Source organism: Oryctolagus cuniculus, chromosome 16 (assembly GCF_051225735.1).
Source record: "Oryctolagus cuniculus isolate XC-2025 breed Fujian yellow rabbit chromosome 16, ASM5122573v1, whole genome shotgun sequence".
In the NCBI taxonomy this organism is placed as follows: Eukaryota; Metazoa; Chordata; class Mammalia; order Lagomorpha; family Leporidae; genus Oryctolagus; species Oryctolagus cuniculus.
The window spans coordinates 75,596,335-75,622,394 of record NC_142882.1 but is presented as its reverse complement, the minus strand read 5'-3'; the positions used below and the strand labels follow the sequence as shown (position 1 = coordinate 75,622,394).

Below are 26,060 nucleotides of genomic sequence, written 5' to 3'. Positions count from 1 at the left end.
AGGGATTGGTCACAGCCTTGGCTCCCCTAATTTAACGTCCTTCTATTGCTCTCATTTCCATTGCAATCTGCCCTGGTTTCTGGGACCTGTCACTTCTGCCAGCCCCAAGTGAACCCTGCTCTCTCTGCTTTTCCCTCCTCTGCTGCATTTCCCAAGGCAATCATTCACTTGCCAGACTCTGCCAAGGTTTGATAGCATTCATTAGTTTCTACTGCCTTTAAACCACTAGTGCTTTTTATATTGCCTAATTCTCCTGTAAGTTTTCCAGTTTTTGCAATAATGTTTTCTGAGTTTTCATCCTTTGGATTCCTGCATTACATATCCATTACTTCAAAATATCAGCTTCACATCCAAATCTGTACTACCAACCTAAATCTCATTTCTGAATTCAGATCTGTGTTAGAAATTCAGATTGAACTGGTATTTTCAACTCATATCTGGAATCAAACTTCCCTTTCTTCCTTCTCAGTGGTGAATGGTATTAACACGTACCCAGTTCACGCGTTCAGAATTCTGTGATTCAACTGAAATTTCAGCAGATCGCTACAGACCTCTCACTTTTCACTAATTCTGACAACACAGTGTGGTGGGCTGTAGAATACACCGTTCTGTACTGCTTCCGGCCCCACCCCTTCTCAGGGTGCCGCACTACCCATCTGTGCCCCGCCCCTTGTCAGGGTGCCGCACCAGCGACGCTGTCACCCATCTGTGCCCCGCCCCTTGTCAGGGTGCCGCACTAGCGACTCTGTCACCCCATCTGTTTTCCAGCTCTGCAGCGCTCCTCTTGCCTTGTGACTTGATTGGCTCAAAAGACAGCGATAGTGACATTCTGCGAACTTGGAGTTTGGGCCTCAGAGCTTCACACACTCACACTGTTGGGAACCTGCCCATCTACCCACCAGCTTGTACTGGTTTACAAGAGAGTCAGATCATGGGGAACGGAGTGAACTAACCCAGCTGAAGCCACCAGAGACCAGCCAGCCGTGAGCCACCTGCTGACACAGGAGTAAGCCCCGCCACAACAGAAGTGCCCGGCCAACCCCAGTCCAAGTTGCCAATCAGAAGCTGAGTTCCTGGCTGTTTTAAATCAGTGTATTCCAGGTTACAGCTACAACTGGCATTTTATCGTTGCTGGTAGTTGAGAAGAATCTTACATAGCTAACGGAAAATCAACTAGAAATCATGTGTTAACATTAAAATGATCATTACTTTGGAACCTGTTCTAAGATTCTGTCATCTAGAAAAAATACTCAGCAATGTGGACAAAAATCTTTCATGTGAACCTGTTATTAAAAATGATACTTGAGAGAGTGATAATTTGAGAACAGCCAACAACCCTCCAACCTCAGGAAGGTGAAATGAGTTGTGATAACATGCATAATTAAATAAATTTGGGTTTCCAAATAATTTGTAATGAAATAGGCAATTGTCTAACACTAGTGAGAAAAAGAGACTACAAAATACATGGTTTGTTCACACATTTTTTCAGTAATGTGACAGACTATACTAATCTTAGCAGTTTCCAGTTGGATACTGAAACTTAGAATTTGAGAGAGGCATCTAGGAGCTTTCAATACCCTAAGAGGTTAAATAATTACGAGTTGGTATTGCTAAGTGAACCTCTGAGGGTGAATTTCAGCTCCAATTTTGAGGCTCCTTTGAGACTCAGTGGGCAGAAGGTAAAGCAGGGAGCCCCTGTGAGATGGGACCCTGAGAACTGCACCCAGGGGTAGGAGTGGGCTGGAAGGAAACCTGCTGTCTTGTGCAGAATGGCCGGCCTGCCCCATTCCGAGTCATCTGTGTGCTGAGACAGCTTCGGCTGTGAACGTAGCACAGCGTGGCTCCAGAGTGAATGTCTGGCAGATGGACACAAATGTTTGGAGGATACTAGGGTCACAGTTCTCCTGGGAAAGGGAGTTGCCTCAAGTTTCAATAGATGAGCTAATTCCACAATGAAAGGTAGCAGTGACTAGGGAGCAAAGACAGACCCGCCAGGCACTGTGTGTGGTCTAAGATATCTTTGTGTATTTAAAAATAAATTGCTTTAACATATCTATAAGAAAATTATAAAATCTGACCAGGTTTGGAAGAACCAAAGAAAACTGATGTGGGGAAAATTAAACATAAATCTCAAAAGACAGGTTTAACAGAGGGTTGGGTGGACTTGGAATGAGTGACTACCATTTAGGACAGAAGAAGTTTTCCAGAATTAGGCACAGAAGAGGAGCTTGAAGGTAGGAGACTGGAGAGGAAAAGCTAAAGCATCTATAGTATATACCTCTCATAGTTTCAAGTGGATAGTAGGGTGGAAGCAATATTTGATGATACATTTGCTGAGTTTTATATATATATATATATATATATATATATATATATATATATATATATAGATGAGAAACACCAATCTACAGATTTATCCAAAGCAGGATAGATAAGGAACAATCACCTAGACGCACCTTGGAGAATTAGTAGCATGCCCAAGGCAAAAACTGGTTGAGGGGCCGGTGCTGTGGCATAGTGGGTAAAGCTGCTGCCTTCAGTGCCACATCCCATATGGACGCCGGTTCGTGTTCTGACTGCTCCACTTCCAATCCAGCTCTATGCCGAGGCCTGGGAAAATAGTCCCCTGCACCTCTGTGGGAAGACCTGGAGGAAGCTCCTGGCTCCTGGCTTTGCATTGGTGCAGCTCCAGCTGTGGTGGCCGTTTGGGGAGTGAACCAGTGGATGGAAGACCTCTCTCTCTCTCCTCTCTGTGTAACTCTTTCTAATAAAAAAAAAAAAAATCTGGCAGAAGAAGCCAAAACAGAAGTCACAGATAACCTTAAAAGGAACACGAGCAAGTGGAAAGGACATGTCCTTGGATAGTTTCGGTGACTCCATTCTTTCCCTATTTCTCAATGTCATTCTCAGAAAAAAAAATGTGTTGGGAATGCAACATCCTGGGATCAGGAGGAACTGTCCAGAACAGCCTGGGCTCCATTCCCGTCCCCTGTAGGTCAGGACATCCTCACCTGGGGACACGGAGCCCACGATGGCCTGCTTTCTAGGGACCCTCAGCTGCCGTGCAAGTGGGGTGTGCACAGATGAGACTGTCCGCCCCGGCCAGCTTTCCTGACCCCTGGACGACGGGCTGGTCGTGTATCCAGGCAGCAAAGGGCAGCAGCCTATCAGCAGCGATAAAGCCACTTGATAGAATCTGTGGTGTGAATTTCTGTCTCAGTACTCCTGCTGCAGTGCAAGATGCAGGGGCCCAAGTGGTGACAAGTACCTGGTGATTCTTCCTCGCAGCCGGGCCTTCCCTGGCTTCTAACGATAGTGGAAGTCAGAAACCCACTGGATGACTCTAGTGGGTTGATAAAAGAAGTTTCCAACTTGAAATTTGATCCCCAGAAAGTATTTCAAGAATGACGATGGACTAAGGTCATTTCAGAGAACAAAACGTGAGCATGGTTGCCACTTAGATTCTTACTAAATTCTAAATGATATGCTTTACGCAGTACAAGGATTAAAGAATGAATAAAAGACAAAGAAGTTTGTAGATATGGTGAGTCTATATGGAATAACAATGTTTTATATTAAAATGACAGGGTAATGGCCGGCGCCGTGGCTCAATAGGCTAATCCTCCGCCTTGCGGCGCCGGCACACTGGGTTCTAGTCCCGGTCGGGGCGCTGGATTCTGTCCCGGTTGCCCCTCTTCCAGGCCAGCTCTCTGCTGTGGCCCGGGAGTGCAGTGGAGGATTGCCCAAGTGCTTGGGCCCTGCACCCCATGGGAGACCAGGAGAAGCACCTGGCTCCTGCCTTTGGATCAGCGCGATGCGCTGGCCGCAGTGCGTCAGCCGTGGTGGCCATTGGAGGGTGAACCAACGGCAAAGGAAGACCTTTCTCTCTGTCTCTCTTTCTCTTACTGTCTACTCTGCTGTCAAAAAAATTAAAAAAAATTAAAAAAATAAAAAAAATGACAGGGTAAGCCTCAACCTGTGATGCTGGCATCCCATATGGGCACCTGTTTGAGACCTGGCTGCTCCACTTCTAATCCAGTTCCCTGCTGATGAGCCTGGGAAGGCAGCAGAAGACGGCCCAACTATTTGGGACCCTGTATCCATGCAGGAGATCCAGAAGAAACTCCAAGCTCCTAGCTTCAGCCTGGTCCAACCCCAGCCTTTGCAGCCATTTGGGGAGTAAACCAGTGGATGAAAGATTTCTCCCTCTCTCTCCTCTATTTCTTTCTTTCTTTTTTTTTTAAAGATTATTTATTTGCTTGAAAGGCAAAGTTAAAGAGGGAGAGACAGATCTTCCATCTGCTGGTTCACTCCCAAATGGCGGCAGCTGAGCTGATCCAAAGCCAGGAGCCAGTGAGTTCTATGTGAAGAGTAGGGGCCCAAGCAGTTGGGCCACCTTCCACTGCTTTCTTAGGAGCACTTTCAGGGAGCTGGCTCAGAAGTAGAACAGCCGGGACTCAAACCAGCTCCCACATGGGATGCTGGCACTGCAAATGGCAGCTTAACTTGCTACGTCACACTGCCGGCCCCACAATTGCTTTTATATTAGCCTAATTTCTGGCTCCAGTCTTTTGGTCTTTTCTTTTTTCGTGGCCATTTTCATACAAATGTAGCTCAGAAAACTTAAATTCCTTTGGGATAAAACAAATTATAAATAACATGTAGAGTTCTTAGAAAAAATACAACTTTAATAAGTAAACTCAACTAGAGGTAGAAGTACTCTGGGGACAATGGTAGTCCCCACATGATGATTGAGCCAAACTTTGCAACTAATATCCAATGGACAAGGCATCTAAGAACCAATATGTTTTGCTTCTCAAGGAAGATTTGTAGAGTTGCCCAGAAAAAAGATTATGAATCTTCCTTCTCCTGGAACTTGCAGCTGGTGCAGGTGTAGAAGACGGTCTGCCCCTCGTCGGCTGAGCGCATCTGCCGGGTGTGGTACGCCATTCCCTCGTGGCCACAGCGAGAGCAGCGCCTGTCAACCACGGGTCCCTGGAACTCGGGACCTTCCTCTGCCGCAGCAGGCACGGCTGCCCCCAGCTTGTGGAACACAAAGGAAGTCTGCACAACCTTCCCTTCGAAGTCCCGCATGTGGATGGAGAAGCCACAGCGAGTACAGACGACCGTATCCTGAGCTCCGGGCAGGGGCAGGACCGAGCCGCAATCCGGACAGAAATCCAAGTCCGACTGAAAGCTGGGGCAGGTGCTGGCGCCGTCCATGACGGACACGCGGCGGAATGGTCTCCGGCCTCGGCCACCAAGCAACCAGCCGGCGACTCGGAACCCCGCCAGGGCAGGCGAGAGTGGCCGGGTCTCTCTCCTCTATTTCTGCCTTTCAAATAAACTTTATTAATTTTTTATTTATATAAATGGAACAAAGTTCTTGTATCTCATACAGTCCCCCCCACCCCGACCCGAAAGAAATCTTTTATTTAAGGAATATAGACGTCATGCATTTCGTAAGTACAGCTTTAGGAATACAGTGATTCTTCCCACCACACCTGCTCTCCCACCCCTCTTCCTCCTCTCTCCCATTCCCAGTCCCCTTCTCCACTAAGATCTGTTTTCGTTTAACTTTATACATAGAAGACCAACTCTATACTAAGTAAAGCTCAACAACAACAACAAAAAACATACAAAACAAACTTCCTCGTAGTCAAGACAAGGGCTGTTCAGAGTCACTGCATCTTGCAGTTAATTTCACTTTTATTTCACTTTTTTTTTTTTTTAAAAAAAGAAACTTAACTTTAACAAAGCACCCAAGAATGACACATCTTTTGGGAGCACTTAGGCATAGTTATAATACAACTCTTAAAATTCCCATGCAGGACCTCTGTCCTCAAAAATTTACTTTTTTGAAAGGCAGAGTTACAGAGAGGCAGAGGCAGAGAGAAATCTTCCATCTACTGGTTCACTCCCCAAATGGCTGCAACCACTGGAGCTGTATGATCTGAAGCCAGAAGCCAGGAGTTTCTTCTGGGTCTCCCACACAGGTTCAGGGGCCCAAGGACTTGGACCATCTTCTGTTGCTTTCCTAGGCCATGGCAGAGAGCTGGATCAGAGGTAGAGCAGCCGGGACTTGAACCAGTGCCCATATGGGATGCCAGCACTGCAGGTGGTGGCTTTACCTGCACAGTACTGGCTCCATAAATATTTTTTGAAAAGAAAATGCTTTATATAAAATTTATAGGTTGCAACTAAAACTACTTGAAAGAAGTTGGTAGAACCAATGTGTCTAGCAGTAACAAAGAAAGGCTATTAGAGAAACATCTTTTTTAATAAACTACAAAACCAAAACAATCTTAAAAAATAGAAGGAAATAAAGATTAGAGGAGAAATTTTTAAAATCAAGTTAATTCTTGATTAATTCTTTGGGAACACTCTTAATGGTGATAAACCTCTGGCAAGGTTAAGAAAGAAAAAACACATAACCTGTATCAGGAATGGAAGAGAGGATACAAGTGTATTGTCACTTTAAATAAGTGATGTGCCACACTTTAACAAAAAATGACATTTCTTTGAAAGGCAGTTACAGAGAGAGTGAGAGAGACAGAGATCTTCCATCTATTGGTTCACTCCCTCAATGGCTGTAACAGACAGGGCTGGACCAGGCCAAAGCCATCTGGGTCTCCCACATGGGTGGCAGGGTTCCCCAACATTACGTATTTGTATCAAAGGCAGTAAAGAATGCAAACTCGAGCCTTAGAGTATGGAGAGAGTTGCAACATGTAGAATGGCCCACAGAACATCTAAGGAACTCTTATATCAGCGAGAAAGAGGCCAAAGCCAAGAGAAATCAGGCAGAAAACATGAAGACATTCACACACAAGGAAACTTACATGGTCAGTAAACAAAAGAAAACCCTTGGCTTTCTTTGTAGCAGAGCAATGCCAATATAAATCATGAAGTGTTTGTACTATGCAACTTCCAGAGTGAGCGAAGGAACAAAGTCTGCCAACAGAAACTTACCTTGCTGGTGGGAGTGTTGATGGAAAACAGCTTAACAATTTATGCTAAATTTGAAGATGTTTCTGCATAATGCTAATGCACTATTTTGATCTTAATGCATTAATGCTGAGTACAGACATTGCTGCCAATGACTTGGATTTGAATTCCATCGGCCTTGCTCTGTGACCTTGAGCCTGTGGCTTTCTACATAAAGCAGGTAAGATTTTGCCTCTCTTGCTCCCTCACCACCCCAAGAAACACTTTCTGCGTATGGTGTTGTTGTGGAGATAAGATGAATCTATATGAAGTGCTGAGGACAATACCTGAACATAATAAACACTATAAAGCATTTGCTGGCATTGTTACTGCTATTATTAATATTGTATTACCAACCATAAAACCAGTCCTAAACACTCTTACACGAGCCCTCGGACCAGGACACAACACAGGAATGTTTGTCAGAATTGGTTCAGCAGCTTCGAGCTATGAACAGTGCAAATGGCCCTGAACCATAGAATTATAAAAAGTTATGGAATACAGCAATTAACCTGCATGAGCTATCATTTTTTGAAACATACTACTGGCTGAAAGAACTCAAAGAGATACAGGTTGTGCGAGTCCACTTGTACAAAGTTGAAAAGCAGACAATGAGACAATATTGCAACATGCACACATGAGTGGGATAGCTATGAAGAAAAGCAAGCAAATGACAGTCAGCCAATTGAGGTTGGAAATGGGTACCTGCAGGCCTCGGGGGTCCTGGGAGCAATGTTTTAGACTCCAAACTGGCTGATTTTATATGTGTGTTTTCTCTTCAAATTATTCATGTTCCTCATCAACTTCTAGTTTTAAGCTGGTGAAAACTTCTGAAGTGCAAAATATAACTGCTCAAGGAAGGGACATGAGGAAACAGAGATGAAACGGAACAGTTAAATGGACTCTCTAGGGGCCAGCGCTGTAGTGCAGTGGGTAAAGCCGCCACAGGCAGTGCCAGCATCCCATATGGGCACCAGTTCGAGTCCTGGCTGCTCCTCTTCTGATCCAGCTCTCTGATATGGCCTGGGAAAGCAGAAGATGGCCCAAGTCCTTGGGCCCCTGTACCCACATGGGAGACCCGGAAGAAGCTCCTGGCTTCAGATCGGCGCAGCTCCGGCTGTGGTGGCCATCTGGGGAGTGAACCAGTGGATGGAAGACCTCCCTCTCTCCCTCTCCCCCTCTCCCTGCCTCCCTCTCCCTGCCTCCCTCTCCCTCCATCTCCTTTTTTCTTTGTAACTCTGACTTTCAAGTAAATAAATAAATCTTAAAAAAAAAAATGAATGGACTCTGATGGGCTTTTGGAGATCCTTGCTAGAGATCACGGGAATAAATATGCATAGGATATGCAACTCCTTTGCACTGGAACCAACACAAGGCACACTGGGCGTCACTGAAGGAGGAAGTTTCACCTTTGAGTAACGTGTTGGATCTTACAGTTGTAAATCATCACACGGGGCTCCTGATTATTCTTGGTGGGCGGGGCCTGGGCACTTGTAATCTAAGCAAGCAGTGCGGGGCATTCTGATGGGTTTCTCTCACTGAATTCCACGGCTGTATTAGACATAAGTCAGCATCAAAATAAACCTTGAATGAATTAAACCCAGTGGGTTCAGTTGCACTTGGGACACCCACAGTCGCTTCTGAAGAAACATTCCGCGAACGCACACTCTGGGCGGCAGCAGATGCTGATTCAAGGACTTGGGTCCCTGCCAGCAACGCGGGACACCTGGCCTGAATTCCAGGCTCCTGGCTTTGACCTGACCCAGCCTCGGCTATTGGGAGCGTTGAACCAAAAGATGGCAGCTCTGTCTCTTTACTCTTCAAATAAAAATGTGTGAACTTAAAAAAAAAAAAAAAGGACATACTCTAAAAGAATCCAACAAAGCAGGGAAAATAATTTTATTAGAGATCCACCAGTTTTCCCTTTTAGCATAATTAGCTCCTCTCTAACATAATCCAATCCCTTTAGTTTTGAATTTATGTCATGAACTTCTTTAACATGTAAGAATATACTTGCTACATTTGTGTTTCCATTGTTTTATTTATATTATAAAGCTCCCTACTTTCTAGCCCATAGCACCATTTTATATTGATGTGTTTCAACAAGCTGGCTTTGCAATGAGTGACATTTGACATTTGTTTGCATTTGCATTATCCTTTAGTTTCTGATTTATTCCTTCGGTAGGAGGCCTGATAGGGGAGGACTGTATGACTGGCGCAATGTCAGCTGCATTCATATTAAATTATTGAAGGGTCAGCACGTGGCGCAGTGGGTTAAGCCTCCGCCTGCCATGCCAGCATTCCATATGGGCGCTGGTTCATGTCCTGGCTGCTCCACTTCCAATTCCCTGCTAATGGCCTGGGAAGGCAGTGGAAGATGACCCAAGTGCTTGGGCCCTTGCACTCGCATGGGAGACCCAGAAGCAGTTTCTGGCTCCTGGCTTCGGATTAGCCCAGCTCTGGCTGTTGTGGTCATTTGGGGAGTGAATGGATGGAAAACCTCTCTGTTTTTGTACCTCTCTAATTCTACCTTTCAAATAAATAATATTTTTTTTTAAAATTATTGAATCACAAGTTCAACTAACTACATTTTCCATGCTTTTAAGAATTTCTTTGATCAAGAAGGGTGTCTTGGGGCCGGCACTGTGGCGCAGTAGGTTAATCCTCCACCTGTGGTGCTGGCATCCCATATGGGCACCGGTTCTAGTCCTGGCTGCTCCTCTTCCTATCCAGCTCTCTGCTGTGCCCTGGGAAAGCAATATAAGATGGCCCAAGTCCTTGGGCCCCTGCAGCCATACGGGAGACTGAGAAGAAGCTCCTGGCTCCTGGCTTCAGATCGGTGCAGCTCCGGCCATAGCGGCCATTTGGGGAATGAACCAACGGAAGGAAGACCTTTCTCTCTGTCTCTCTCTCACTCACTGTCTAACTACCTCTCAAATAAATAAAATATTTTAAAAAAAAAAGGATGTCTTGACTCGTGAATCTGAAACACAGAGTCACCTATTCTTACTAGTTTTGTGCTTCAGATAGCTCCAAATCTGATTTACAGAAACATAGAAATGCAGGAAGTATTATGAGCTTCAAGAAATTGGTTATTTTTGTACAAATTATAAGATGAACTTGGGCTGTTTTAGTGAAGAAATAAAGTTTAAAGCTCGATACCTGAAATAGTACACCCTTTTCAAGGTTTCAAATTGCCTTAGTGTAAAAGCTGAGAGGAGCTGAATGTTGAATAACTGTTGCTAAGCAACCTTATGAGGATCACTGTCTGCACAGTAACAGGGAGCCTAGGGAGCACTGCCACTCACGGTGGCCGATAGAACAGACAGCCAAGCACAGACTGTACAAAGAGTAAATCCTACACTTAAAGCGTGTACATAATCAGACACATGAAAAAATGCTCTGGATCACCAGCCATCAGGGAGATGCAAATCAAAACCACCATGAGGTTTCACCTCACCCTGGTTAGAATGGCTCCCATACAGAAATCAACAAACAACAAATGCTGGCGAGGATGTGGGGAAAAAGGTACCCTAATCCACTGTTGGTGGGAATGCAAACGGGTCAAGCCACTACAGAAATCAGTTTGGAGATTCCTCAGAAACCTAAATATAACCCTACCATACAACCCAGCCATTCCACTCCTTGGAATTTACCCAAAGGGAATTAAATTGGCAAATAAAAGAGCTGTCTGCACCTTAATCTTTATTGCAGCTCAATTCACAATAGCTAAGACCTGGAACCAACCCAAATGCTCATCAACAGAAGACTGCATAAAGAGATTAGGGGATATGTACTTTATGGAATACTACACAATGGTTAAAAAACATGAAATCTGGTCATTTGTAACTAAATTGATGAATCTGGGAAACATCATACCTAGTGAAATAAGCCAGTCCAAAAGGGACAAATACCATATGTTCTCCCTGATCTGTGATAATGGGAGAGGGAATAGGAGGTGGGATGGGGGAGTGGGAATGGGGGGAAGAAACACTATATCCCCAAAAGCTGTAGATATGAAAACTTGTATTCACTAAATAAAAACCTTCAGAAATGTATACATAATGAAGCCCAAAGACGAGCTTGCTCAAAAGCAGTTAGATTTTACAATATGACCAAGCAAGATTATGGTAAAAACACTTGAATATTTGAATTTGGATCACCAAGTTTTGTAAGATAGGGAGATGTGAATGGGATCTGAACACTTAGCCTTGAGAGAGTGTGTTTCAGAGCCAGAGACCTCTCAATGGGCAAACTCAGTCTCCCTACGGACAATGCCGCTTCCCCAAGGGCAGGTGCTCTGTCTCATTCCCTGATGTTTCCCAATTCAGTAACACAACATTTTTGAAATCAATAATAGTTAAAATAGTGTCATCACCCAGAGTTCATTCTGGAGATAAGACTGTTTAACATGAATGTGAAAAGCTCAATACAGAAGAATTAAATAGGGAAGCAACTATAGGGGTAAGGGAAACTCCAAAGGCTGTCCAGGGTTGTGTGGGGGCAGACAGCAGCCCAGGGGAGAGCCCGGCTCCGACTGGAGGGCAGAGATGCAAGCCAGAGCTGCTTCCTGGTTGCTGAGTAAGCAGAACACTGCCCCCTGGTGGTTGTGGTGACGCTGGCCGGCAGGCTTCCCAGTGCGAGGTGGGTTCTGAGATCCTGCTCACTGCTGAGGCAGTGTGCCAGTCTGCAGGGCCTTGGGAAGCAACTGAAGCAGTTCCAACGGGCTGAGGTTGGCAGCAGCCACACTGAGTGAGGCCTCAGGAGCTCTGGGCTTGGAGTGTGTGGTCCCCACGTCGGTAGGGACACCAGGAGCCCATCTGGGGTGCAGATGGACAGAGGCTGGTAGCCAGGGCAGCAGGAGCCTATTTGTGGGTGGAAGGCCAGGCAGCCTGGGGTGCTCGGGGGCCGTGTCAGCGGGTCCATGGAGGCGATCACTAATCCAGGGTAGGTGACAAGCTCCACCAGAGACCACAGGCCCTGGGCTCCCGAGCATGCAGCTCGGATAGATCCCCTACACCCTGCCCCAGGGCCTTAGCACATGTGCTGATGGCCAAGCAGCAGGAGCAAGACTGCAACAACAATGGCAGCACACTGAATCAGGGAGAGGAATCCTGGGGCTTGCAATGTCCCTCCAGCACTCACCACTGACCAAGCCTAGCCGTGTGCTCACTGCAGAGGAGAAATACGCTGGTCTCCATGATGACAAAGCTGGCACAGAAGGGTGACTAGAGAGTAGCAGCTGTCGCCTGGTGTCCAGTGGACAGCTGACGTAGAATGCCTACAAGCCAGGAACTGGGATTAATTTACATTATGTGTTACACACACATGCACATTATATAATAGATTTAGTTGTTAACCTACTATGTAGATGATATTACATAAGTTATTTAAACCTCAACTTCCCTATGAACTTGGGTTGCTATTTCATTCTCCATTGCACAGACGAATCATTTGAAACTTAGAGGAATGAAATCACTTATTAAAGGCTCAACAGTTGCTAAGTCCAGAAGTTGGGGTTGCAACGCTTTTCATTAGCGTAGTATCTGTGCCTTTTACCACTATTCATTTACACTTGCTCCCAAAGGAAAACCTAACTGAATTGGTAAGGGCGACCTGCTGGGCTAGCATTATTGGATGCATCCCTATTAGCAGGTCTTTGACACTTGCTTTCCAGTGGCCCTGCCCATGCTCTGTTTCTCCTGTTGCCCATGGGGCCCTCAGCATTTCTTCAGGCACCTCTGCACCAATTCCTCACCGATAAGCAGCACCTCGTTCTGCTCAGCCTGACGTTAGACTACCAGCAGAGATTGGCCCTGGGAGAGTTCCCTGTGCAGGGCGCTACCACAGGCTTGGCAGTGAACACCACGTGAAAGCTGGGATTTTAAAAGGAGATCGTGAGGTGCATTTCCTGATCTCACACAAATGGTCCCCAGGTCTGGACACAGACAATAATGTCCTGCAAATTCAGGAACAGAGAAATAGCCCTGCTTACTCAAAGAAGGACAGCACAAGGGGTAAGTGGATGAAACCGCCTTCGAAGGAGATTGAAGACCAGATGCATGCCGATGGATGCTCCTACTGCCTGTCACCTTTGAGTCACCCTTACAGGATTAGCCGGGGCATGATCTTTACTCCCTTAGCATAATGCTTCATATGCTTTTTTCTTCCAACAATGGCAAGCTTCCTAAAGACCTGTAGCATTTCTTACCTGTTTGTCAAATGGGTGGAGAGTCACAGAGCATGGCGCTTTACATAGAGAAGGCATTCGATGAGTATTTTTGAAGGGTTACAAGTAAACAAATTCAGAAGGACACGACTTTTCAGAAAGCACCAGTTTCCAACTAAACGCTAGAAATAGGATCACTAAAGAGAAGAAAGGCAATTTCATGGAGAGTCTGCTTCAAGACCATGAACGTGGCCTAGGAGATCTCTTCTTCCTATGTGGAGTTATTCTGTGCCAGGCTACAGGCTACGGGCTACACCCAGTAATCCCCTAGGGTAAGGACTAATTTCCACTCAGTCCGGTCCCTCCAGCATCCACACAGCTTCAGGCACTGAAGGAGGCGGTAGAGGCAGACCCATGTTCAAGTTCTCCTTTTGCCGCTCACCAGTTCAGACTTCAGCACATTATTTAAACCTGAGAGCCATCATTGACCAGGATATCAAGAGGGGATCTTTGGTCAGGTGGGAAAATGGAAAATAAGCTGCTAACCAAATGATGCAATAGATTGTACAAAAATGGGATCTGTGAGAACTGAAGGTTTATCCTGGGAATAAACATCTTAACCAAGCTGTAAGGACCGATTTCTTTCTTCAATGTGAATCTCCTATACCCAGCATCTCCAGAGTCTGCTTGAGCCCTTTCCTCTGTTTTCCACTTCCCCCTTCCTCTGGGTCAATCATTCCAGCCAACAGGTCCTCACAGCTCCCTCCCCTCTTCCCTTCAGTCCAGTTCTCCCCCACACACAGGGCCCTTTGTCCAACCCCCTTTGTCCCCAGACCCAGTCCTTGTCCACCTCATTACAGGTCCACAGGGGCAAAGCAGACACCACAGAGACTGAGCACTGGGGGCCTCGAGCAGGGGAGATGGGTCCTGGAAGGAAGACGGGGAAAGAGGGAAGAGACCTTGGGTAAAGAAGGAAAGAAAAAGGGAAGATTGGTGTGTGCTCATGCTCACAGAAGCACCCACGCACCCACCATGAAGTGCCAGACAAATGACAATGTTTTTTCCTTGGATTCCGTGAGTGAGCTTAGCTTGCAGATAGTGTGGTTTGTTGCTATTTGCTTCCTTGTTGGCAATGGGTTCTTTCTGCTCTTCTGTATTTTAAAGCCATGAGGTCATCGGGACTATGTAAGATAAGGTACCAAGGGCTACGGTCAGTTTAAAGGAGCAAGTGTTTAATTTTAGACTATTTCACAAGGAGAGGTGGACGTGGAAGGTCTAGGATGGCTGCATCTCGAGGCCATTGGACACCCAGGCTTGCTGCGGCTTCCAGGTCCACCGGCAGGGCGTGGTTCTCATCCTTGTGTTCAGGTAGAGTGGCAGGCATACCCGTGATTCAGGTCGTGGTGAGGAGGAAGGTCACGGGCTGAGTCCCCTCGGAGCAGCTGTCCCAGAAGGCCCATATTCACCTGCTCTGCTCCAGGACCAGTCCCACACCTACATCCACAAACAAGCCTGCGATGTGTGGTCTTCAAGCTGAGTGCGTTGTCACCCAGGATAAGAGATGCTCCGTGAAACCCCGGGTCCTGGGAAGCAGACATCATGACCTGTTCCACACACATGAGTGCATTCCTTCAGGTGCAGGGAAACACTCTGTTGTAATTAACAAGCAGGCGTCACTGGACAATCAATGCTAATACATTTGCGTATGCCCATGCGTCAGGATTGGAACTGGCCTGCAGTCACTCAACTCACTGGAAGCCCATAGATCATGCTTAGCTATGACTACCTGCAGCCACACCATGGGAGTCCTAGGTTCAGCGGGCAGAGGGGACGCAGCTGCCCCATGAAAAGACCCTCCCTCCCTGCTGCTTTGTTGCTGTTCTCTGTTTGAGGACAAGCAGGCCAATCGTGGAATGAAAGATGGTGACCTCTTCAACAAGCCCCTTCTCTTGCAGTTCCAAAGTTATTTCTCTGCTTTGTGCGTGTGATCATCTCACCAGTCTCCTGTTTCCTGTTTCTTGTTCAGCCTGTCGTCCACCACTTGGATGGCCCTTCTGCCCCCTTTCTCTTATCTCAAATGCTGCCTCTTCAGTTTTAGCACCCAGTGGCCTTAGGGTCCCTGGAGTCGGACACAGTCCAGCTGCTAGCGTTTTCCTTTCCCTGGGCCCACTGTGCACTCCTGGATGAAAGCAGGTCTGGGAATGACAGTTGTAGCTCCAGAGGGTACAGGAAGCCTATCCAGAAAGAGGTTTGGACAGATGCTGTGTGGCCCAGAACAGAGTCTGCACCACACGGTCCACTGGTTCTAAGCAAGAGCAGGTGACCTGAAGAATCCCTGGTACAGGAGTGTGGGGAGTGGGTGCTAAGCCCACCCGCCCTAAATGGGGACTTGGGACAGACCACAGACTCACTTTGGTTCTTGCGTCCTCAGCCGCCACAAGAACGGCTGGGGCTGTGTCGCCTTAGTGGTTGATCCAGCTGTGACATGACATAATCCCATCATTCACGGTGAATCCATTCCACACTGCTGAGCCTCCACGCCTCGGAGGACCTGCGACTAGAGAGCCTGTGTGCGACTGATGTCTTTGAACTCCAAATCCACCCTGCGTGAGAACCTCAGCTGCTCTACGTCGCCAAGCTGCTTCAGATTTGTGAAACAGTCTGCCTGCTCTTGTGCCAATGGGCCTCGTGTACAAGTCAGCTTGCTTCAATTCACGTTTCATAATGTTCAATTTTATAAGCTTAAAGCTTGAAGCACACTGTAAATTACCTCAGACATAGCTCTGGAAAAAGAATTTTATCTGGAAAATAGAACTACACATAAAGAAGTGTGCCAGGTGGCATTTCATCCACTTTGGAGGCAGAAATGGACCTGCCTGTATTGGTCTGCCCTGGCCGTGTAACACAGTACCTACTAACACAGCACAGGGCTGGCTCATACGGCAGAAATCCACTTTCGCAGTTCTGGAAACTTTAGGTTCAAGATCAAGTTGCCAGCACCCTAATGACCTCATTTAACCTTACCTCCTTAAGAACCTCTCCAAATACAGAAATATTGCAGGTTAGGGCTTCAGCATTTGAGTTTTTGTGGGACCCAACACAATTCAGTCCCTAACACGGCCTCGATGGGAGCTAAACCGCACGTCAGGGAGAAGTTTCACATCCTTGCTCTGAGTGAGACCTCACCAAACCAGATCACACCAGCGGTTGAATATCAGTGATGTGGCTTTGCGGCCTTGAAATTCTTGGCTCGGGCTTAGCTTCTGCGTCGATTTGCTTCCGCGTCAATGGGCAGGTGCATGGTGCACTGTCTCTTTAAGAAGAAGTGATGGTGGGAATGTGCTTTCATCCACCTGGGAATGAAAATCCTCAGTGACAGCTGCTGTTCGCCCCAGACTGCATTTGGCTCAGGGTAATTTTACCATCTTGATGGACCCTGACCTAATTGTGTCGAGTCGTTTAGTTCTGATTACAGGACCACCTAAGCAGGGATTAAAAACATGAGCATATTTTGGCTAATTGCTCTGAATATTTCTCAGGGGCAGTTTATCTTCTTGCTTGGAGGGTGGGTTTGGTTTTGGACAATCAAATCCGACAAACACTGTGATTGATCCGATGCATGTGCCGCTTATACACAACGTTAATGATGAGAGCAGTGGAAATGGGTCGCGCGCTGAAAGGTTTGCGTTCAGATTTTTGCTTTCACAGTGCTCATGTGCCTCACAAATTCCCAGCTCTCAGATCTGAAACTAATGACCCAGGTGATAGATCTTGAATTATTTAGTTCTCAAAATGGCCTGCGGATCTGCCGGCCTTTGGCTCGGTTGCATAGCACTGCCATGATACAAGAGAGCAACGCTCCCCTCCACCTGAGGAAGTCTGACAACCTTTGTTAACCAGGAGTAGAGAGAGCACGGAGGGGCCAGAGGAGCTGTCTGTAACCCTGTCAGCCTCTGGGGAAAGCAATGACAGAAGTGGTCCCTGCGTTTGTTGACCTCAATGACATCATCAGGCCTTCCCAAGGCCCTGGGGTCTACTCCCTTTTCACTTTAAAATTCTCAGAGGTCCAGCAGGGAGGGCTGCAGGACGTCTGGGGCTCATAAATATTTCCTATTCCATGGCTTTGGCTTTAAACGTGTTTTATCACAAAAAATGAACCTAATGGCAGCTATGTACTTATGAAGCATCTTGTCTAATAAAATAGAGGAAGGATTCCAAGGAGCATTGAAGGAATGAATAAAACACAAAGAGTGGGTTGAGTAGTGGAAAATAAAAGTGGGAAAATAAATAAAAGATGGGGTAGACATCAAAGTGCAGACTTGAACTGTGAGGTTGTATCTGGGAGGTTGGTGGTGCCAAGGAGGGATCTGGGAGGAGAACCTTCCTCTGCTAATTTATTTTGTTTGGTTGTTTGATGACTGTCCTGATGTTTGCTGTGGTGACAGGGAAAGAACACAAAAGGGCTGAAAGTTAGTACAGAGGTCAGATAGCACGTGACAGGACATTGCATTGCCAACTATGGGTTAGAGAGACAATAAGGACAGTGACTCACGAGCGTGGGTTCCATTGGGAAGGAACACTGAGCAAGTCCCAGAGAGAAGCAGCAGTCTCTGGGGGCGATTCTGGAGCAAGTATGATATCTTAGAGGCAGGGTTGGTTGCCAGATTTCATTAAAACACACACACAAAAACAAAATCAGGATACCAGCTAAATTTGAATTTCAAATTAACAAATTTGTATTTATAGAGAATTAAAAGTGGTAGTATGAAGTATGTGGATACTGTCCACTAGGACATACTAAATGAACACATATGTATATACACATGTACAAACCTACCCACATACGTACTAAATGTACCAACCCTTTCTCTTACTGTCTGGGTGACTTTGGAAAATTAGCTTTTTGAAAATCTCAGTGTGTCATTTGTAACATGGGATGCTTATATTAGACAGTCCTCACTCACTGTGGTTTTTTTTTGAGGTATAAATAAAACCCCGGGAGAGTTCCCTGGGTTACCTACGTCACAGTAAGCATCACTCTGAGGCACAGAGATGAGCAAGGCTCCAAGCGAATTTTCAGTCAAAGCAGTTCAGTTCCTAGCGCTCTGACAAAGTCATGTGAAATTTCTGGTGGAAAATGAGTTTAGCTAACAGCTTTATTCCTGGTTTCCAAAGTGTGGAAGCAACCTAGACGCTCTTCCATAGGTGAATGGAAGAATATGATGAACTACGACTCGGTGGTAACTGTAGCCAGGCTGCTGTGCACCAGCTCATCAGAACCCAGTCCTGGCTAACTTTAGGTCCACTGACCACACCTGTAGCCCTCCTCTCCCTTCCCCTTCCCACCTCTGGTAACCACTGTTCTGCTTCTGCATATACCAAAACGCTACATTATGCCCAGCAAGTTTTGTATGATTATCTGTCAACCAAAAAAAGCCCAAAATTAGAAAAATATTTCAATCTTTGCTAAAAACAAGTTAACTATTATTCCATGAAAAGATGGGAAGAACCTTAACTACATGTTGCCAAGTGAAAGCAGCCAGTCTGCAAAGGCTACATCTTATATGATTCCAACCAATGTGACTTTCAGGAGGTGACGTTACAGAGGCAGTGATCAGTGGCTGCAGGAGTTTGTGGGGAAAGGTGGGTAAATCGGCAGACCACAGAGGAATCGGCACTATTTCAAGACTTGAAACTCAACACCTAACTCCACTCTTCATGCTGATTTACCACATCCTAGAAACAGATTCTGTTTTCCTGAAAGAAGAGAGCCCTTTGCCAGTCAAGGTCTCTTGCAGACCCACGTCAGCTAGAGCTTGTTAGAAATGCAGAGCCCTTGGCCCCTCCTGCAGTGTGCCAAGTTAGCCTCAGGCTGGGTCTGTGCACAGTCACAGTCAGGAACATGGCTCACGATGCCAGACTTGGATTTGAGTCGTGGGCGTCTTGCTTATTCTAACTGTGCCACCAGGAGCAAGTTCCGTAACACCACAAAGCTGCCATTTGCTTATCAGCAACAGGAGGCAAGCGAGAATACCATTTCAAAGGGTCAGCAGGAGGATGAACTGAGGGAACTCCTAGCATGTGCTTGGAAAATAAAATTATTCAGTGTGAAAGATTAAAATCCCTACCAACGTCAAAGGTAGCCAAAAATCTAAGAAGAACACAAACTCCTGATGTGAGTGTTTTACCTTTTTCACTTTCAGGATACTTGCTCTCTAAAGAAGAGAGTAAGGAAGGAGGGAGGGAGGAGGAATGGGGAGGGGGAAAGGACACAGGAAAGAAAGGTCATATTTCCTAAAGTGACAGGCAAGCTCAAGTCGCCCCTCAGAGAGCTGGACAGTTCCTTTCTATTTGAGGAGATAATTGGCATTTCTTTCGGAGCTCTGCATAAAAACCCAGTGAATCCTCCTGCCTCAGATTGATACCATGTGGATGAACTCATTTAGCTCTCATTCAGTCCAATGACTCCTGGATAGTCAGCCACTCCACAGGACACAAAGAAATGCAAAGGTCTTCTTCTAGCCCAGCAACAGCAAAAGTGCCAGTGTGTCTCCAAGTTGGAACTTGTCCAGCTCTCTGCTATGGCCTGGCAAAGCAGTAGAAGATGGCCCAAGTCCTTGGGCCCCTGCACCCACGTGGAAGACTTGGAGGGAGCTCCTGGCTCCTAGCTTCCAATTGGTGCAGCTCTGGCTGTTGTGGCCGTTTGCGGAGTGAACCAGCGGATGGAAGACCTCTCTCTCCGTCTCTGCCTCTGCATCTCTGTAACGCTGCCTTTTGAATAAATAAATAAATCTTTAAAAAAATAAAATAATGAAAATATAGCATGTTTTTTGGTCTGAATCCCTAATTAGTAAGTTGTGAAAATTTATGTAGTTTGAAGTTAGACAAAGTTTTTTTGTGATAAGAGTACTTTGAATTGAATAATAAACTATCATTTATATTCTATTTACAACCCAAATATTCTTTACTACATTTGTTAGATATGTCACTCCCCTACTGACATTTTTTGGATAAAAGGAAATACTGTATTCCAATATTATCAATGATAACATACATTAAATTTCAGAATATGCTTCTATATGTAGATTCTTATTTTCTGTATGACAGAACTAAGAACTTTTACCCTAGAATTCTTTTGACTTACAACAAGCACCTAAAATGTACAGATTTTTTTTAAATTCAATAATTTGTTTCCAATTGTTATAAATACAATAGTATCTTCACTCACAGATTTATTCTACTGTGGACTGGAAGTTTTTTAAAGCTGTGTTCTACTGAATATACAGATTTTTTTCTTGGTCCTGAGTCCCCAAACAATGCTAACAACTATTTACATGGAGTTCACATGGTATTAGGTGTTGTAAGTGACCTAGCAATGATTTAAGCTACACAGGAGGATTGTGTAGACCACATGCAATGGCTGTGCTGTCTACAAGAAGGGACTGGAGCATGGGGAGTGAAATTGCACCTTATCTAAACTGGACTACGAAAGGTGTTTTAAATTTGACAGGCAGAGTTAGTGAGAGAGAGAGAGACAGAGAGAAGGGTCTTCCTTCCATTGGTTCACCCCCCCCCCCCAAGTGGCTGCTACGGCTGGCGCTGTGCCAATCCGAAGCCAAGAGCCAGGTGCTTCCTCCTGGTCTCCCATGTGGGTTCGGGGGCCCAAGCACTTGGGCCATCCTCCACTGCACTCCCAGACCATAGCAGAGAGCTGGCCTGGAAGAGGGGCTACTGGGACAGAATCTGGCGCCCCAACCGGGACTAGAACCTGGTGTGCCAGCACCACAGGCAGAGGATTAGCCTACTGAGCTGCAGCACCGGCCCCTTGAGCATCTTTTATAGGGCTGGGCAAGTAGTTACAAATTGTTTCAATTTCTGTTTGTTGTGGAAGATCCTTATTTATCCTTCATTGGTAAAGGAGAGCTTTGGATGGCACAGTATTTTGGGTTGACAGATTTTTCTCTTTGGACTTGGAATATATTTCACCATTCTCTTGCCTATAGAGTTTCTGATGAGAAGTTGGCAGTGAGTCTAATTGTGTTTCCTCTGAATGAGGTTTGGCATTTCTCTCGTGCATATTTTAAGATATTTTCTTCATGTTTATTGTGGTCATGGTGTCATGGTGCAGATCTTCTCTGGTTATGTCTATTGAGAGTTCTATGTACTTTTGTGCTTTGATGTCTTTTTCTTCAGATTGGGGAAGTTTTCTGTTATTTCTTTAAGAAGGCCTTCTAATCCTTTATCTTTTTCCATACATTTCAGAATTACTAGGATCTAGATGTTGGGTTGTTTGATAGAATCTTTTCTTTTCAACTTTTATTTAATAAATATAAATTTCCAAAGTACAACTTTTGAATCACAGTGACTTTTTCCCTCATAACCTCCCTCCCACCCACAACCATCCCATCTCCCACTCCCTCTCCGATCCCATTCTTCATCAAGATTCATTTCCAATTATCTATATACAGAAAATCAACTTAGTATATACTAAAAGATTTCAACAGATTGCACCCACACAGACACACAAAGTATAGAGTACTGTTTGAGTAGTAGTTTTACCGTTAATTCGCATAGTACAACTCATTAAGAACAGAGGTCCTACATGGGGAGCAGGTGCACAGTGACTCCTGTTGTTGATTTAACAATTGACACTCTTATTTATGGCGTCAGTAATCACCCGAGGCTCTTGTCATGAGCTGCCAAGGCTATGGAAGCCTCTTGAGTTCGCCAACTCCGATCTTATTTAGACAAGGCCATAGTCAAAGTGGAAGTTCTCTCCTCCCTTCAGAGAAAGGTACCTCCTTCTTTGATGGCCTGTTCTTTCCACTGGTATCTCACTCGCAGAGATCTTTCATTTAGGTCATATTTTTTTTGCCACAGTGTCTTGGCTTTCCATGCCTGAAATACTTTCATGGACTTTTTTTTTTTTTTGACAGGGAGAGTGGACAGTGAGAGAGAGAGAGAGAGAGAGAGAAAGGTCTTCCTTTGCTGTTGGTTCACCCTCCAATGGCCACCGTGGCCAGCACGCTGCGGTCAGCGCACCGCACCGATCCGATGGCAGGAGCCAGGTGCTTCTCCTGGTCTCCCATGGGGTGCAGGGCCCAAGTACTTGGGCCATCCTCAACTGCACTCCCTGGCCACAGCAGAGAGCTGGCCTGGAAGAGGGGCAACCGGGACAGAATCCGGCTCCCCGACTGGGACTAGAACCCGGTGTGCCGGCGCCGCAAGGCGGAGGATTAGCCTAGTGAGCTGTGGCGCCAGCCCTCATGGACTTTTTAGCCAGATCCAAATGCCTTAAGGGTTGATTCTGAGGCCAGAGTGCTGTTTAGGGCATCTGCTATTCTGTGAGTCTGCTGTGCATCCCGCTTCCCACGTTGGATCGTTCTCTCCTTTTTAATTCCATCAGTTAGCAGACACTAGTCTTGTTTATGTGATCCCTTTGACTCTTAATCCTATCATTATGATCAATTGTAAACTGAAACTGATCACTTTGACTAGTGAGATGGCATTGGTACATGCCACCTTGAAGGGATTAATTTGGAATCCCGTGGCATACTATACTATACTAGCTATACTATTAGGGGTAAGTCCGAGTGATCATGTGCTGAACTGTACATCTTCTCCCTCTCTTATTCACACTCTTATATTTAACGGGGATCACTTTTCAGTTAATTTAAATGCCTAAGAATAATTGTGTGTTAAAGAGTTCAACCAATGGTATTAAGAATCTTGTAGATCTCCAACCATGTTTCTTAGTTTTCTAATTTCTTCTTTTTTGGTCTGACTGTAATATTTCCAGAAATTTGTCTTCTAGTTCTGGTATTCTTTCTTTTGTCTCACCTATTCTGTTGTTAAGGCTTTCCATGGCATTATTTTATTTGATCTACTGAATTATTCATTTCTAGTATTTCATTCTGACTTCTCTTTAATATCTCTATTTCTTGGGAGCACTTTTCATTTAGATTGTGAATTAGCTTCTGATTGCTTCTAAGTAATCTGATTAATTTTCTGAATTCCATTTCTGGAATATTCTCAATCTCTTCCTCTTTGCCCTCTATTACTGAACAGGTGTAGTGTTCCTTTGGGGGGGGGCTCATAGTATCATTCTTAAGTTTTTTTCCTTTTTTTTTTGGCTTTTCTGTATTTTTTTTCCCTGGTTGCCTTTCTCTTTAATTTGTCTTTGCTTGTGATGAGGTTTCCCTCTGCAATGAGCTGCTAGGTGTCTGTGCATTGCAAGTGGAAGCATGTAGCACCCCCTTCTGGAGTCCAGCTCAGTTCTCAATCATGATGGGGGCAGGTATGAGCTCTGGTGCTCTAAGCCCTGCCTACTGGGGGGAGGGGGCACAGCTCACTTCTCACTGGATGTAACAAGCTCAAGTTTTTGACATTCAGGACTTCTTGTTGTATAGCTTGTGTGGTGGGGAAGAAATTACTCTTAAATGTTGTGGTCTTTATTCCTGGATGAGAGAGGAGGGTTGTGGTGAGGTGGCTCGCAAAATGGATGGGTGTGTGCACATGAGGCAAATTCAGTAGCCCCCTGCTTATGTTAAGAAATGTAAACAATCAGTATGGCTTCTCCAAGCCAGCTGCAGGTCCAGTTGGGAGGGGGAAGATACAGATGGGCAGGATTGTGCCTGACCTCTCCAATTATTCCCCTATACCTTCTCTTTCTTCCTGTGTGGAACTTCAAATGCAGTTCACCAAGCTCCCCTTCCTGCTGCTAAGCAGCTCTTTGGACCCACGATTTCCTGTACAACCTGGTCCACTGTGGGATGGGGTGGCCCCAGTCTCCCCATTACACATCTCCACTGTGCCTCTGCCACTTCCCTTATTTACTCCTTCAGCATGGACCTGCCCAGTCTCTGTTGGACTCCTGGGCTTCCTGTCATGAGTTTCCCATGGCTCTGTCTCTGGCCTGTATCTGCTCTAACTATCTTTTTTGCCCTCATGACTTGTATCGTCCTATAGCTATACTACCATCTTGGGCTCCCCACTGTGATTTTAATTCTAAGAGTACACTTGTACAAAGATGGAGTGGAAGGCACAGACCATGCCACTGTAGAATTCCCCGTAATATCCTTATTATTTGGTAAGGATTGAACTATGCCCCCAGAAGAATATGTTGATGCCCTAAACCCCAATATCAGAATCCTTAAGGAGTAGGGTCACTGCAGGTGTAATTAAGATGAGGTCATATTAGAGAAGGTTGGGTCACTCATCTACCATGACCCAACCTTAGAGGAAGAGGAAAATTTGGGGAGACAGACACAGAGGGACGAGGACCATGTGAAGACTGAGGCAGACTGGAATTTTGCTGCCACAAAGCCAGGGAACACTCGGGGCTCTCAGGGGCTGAAAGAGGCCACGATGGATCCTTGGCTTTGATTCCAGACTTGCAGCCTGCAGAACTATGGGAGAGTCAATCTCTGTTTAAACCACTCGGCCTGTGGTACTCTGTTATGACAGCTTTGGGCAACTAATACATGTCCACTGCTGGCTCTGTACAGGTTTAATCAGTGCTAGGAACACAGAGACAGGTGACATGGTCCCATTATCTGGGTACTCACCATTCCAGAGAAGGAAGCAGTGGGCAATGGACAGATGTAACACCCACCCTAACCAGAGAGATACTTGGTATTTGAGAAGTATGAGATGCAGTAAAAGCAAACCTTGCTTAAGGTAATTGGGGCAGGCATCACAGGGGTGACATTTAGGCTGCATCCAGGGAATAAGTGGAAGTTGTATAGAAACTGAAAGAACGAGACCTTTAGAGACAGGGAACAGCACTAGGAAAGGAACACACAACAAAATGATGCTGGCATGGCCAATTGGATTTTCATCCACATTCAAATCCATAGGAATGACCTCCCATCCTGGCCTCATGAGAACAAACCACGTGGCTTCTAACTCCTGATATCACAGGAAGTCACCCTCAAATATCCACCTATTGGACTTTGTAAGACAACTCAGCTGTCATCATACAGCTCTTCAAAAACACCTTTTTTAGGGGCCAGCGCTGTGGCTCACTTGGTTAATCTTCCACCTGAGGCACCGGCATCCCATATGGGCACCGGGTTCTAGTCCCGGTTGCTCCTCTTCCAGTCCAGCCCTGCACCTGCATGGGAGACCAGGAGTAAGCACCTGGCTCCTGGCTTCGGATCAGTGTGGCACGCCAGCTGCAGCACGCCGGCCACGGTGGCCATTGGAGGGTGAACCAACGGCAAAAGAAAACCTTTCCCTGTCTCTCTCTCTCACTGTCCACTCTGCCTGTCAAAAAAAAAAAAAATGTTCAAGGATGTGCTACACAAAGAATCACAGAAACAGGAACATCACTTCAAAAGCAGAAAATGACTCCAGAAAAGAACAAAAGAAACCCAAAATACAAAAACAAGACTATTTTTTTGAAACACAGCAGGGCAAAGTCCGTACTTTATAACAATAGTCACCTTAAATGCAAATGGTATCAATTACCCAGTTAAAAGACATAGACTGACTGAATGGATTAAAGGAAGAAAACCCAACTATTGCTGCCTACAAGAAACACATCTTACCAACAAAGATGCAGACTCTAAGTGAAAGGATGGGAAAAGATAATCCATGCTAACAGAAACCAAAACAGAGCTGGTGTTGCCATCCAAATACCAGACAAAATAGACTAACACAAAAGCTATTAAAAGAGACAAAGAAAGACACTATATAATGATTAAAAGGCTCAATTTAACAGGAAGATGTGACTATTATAAATGTATACTCACCTAATTACAGGGCACCTGGCTATTTAGAAATGTTAATGGAATTAAAGGGAGATATAGACTCAAATACAGTAGAAATGGGGGACTTCAATACCCCAACTTTCAGCAATGGACAGATCAACCAGACAGAAAACCAGCAAGGAAACCAGAGA

At 45.6% G+C, this 26,060-nt stretch overlaps 1 pseudogene across 1 annotated transcript; it reads right to left on the bottom strand.

Moving 5' to 3' along the window:
* Positions 1 to 4,667: 4,667 nt before the first annotated feature.
* Positions 4,668 to 5,315, bottom strand: LOC138845812 (DNA-directed RNA polymerase I subunit RPA12 pseudogene; annotated as a pseudogene). The gene has a single exon (XR_016222753.1). The product of XR_016222753.1 is annotated as a DNA-directed RNA polymerase I subunit RPA12 pseudogene (transcript).
* Positions 5,316 to 26,060: the final 20,745 nt, after the last annotated feature.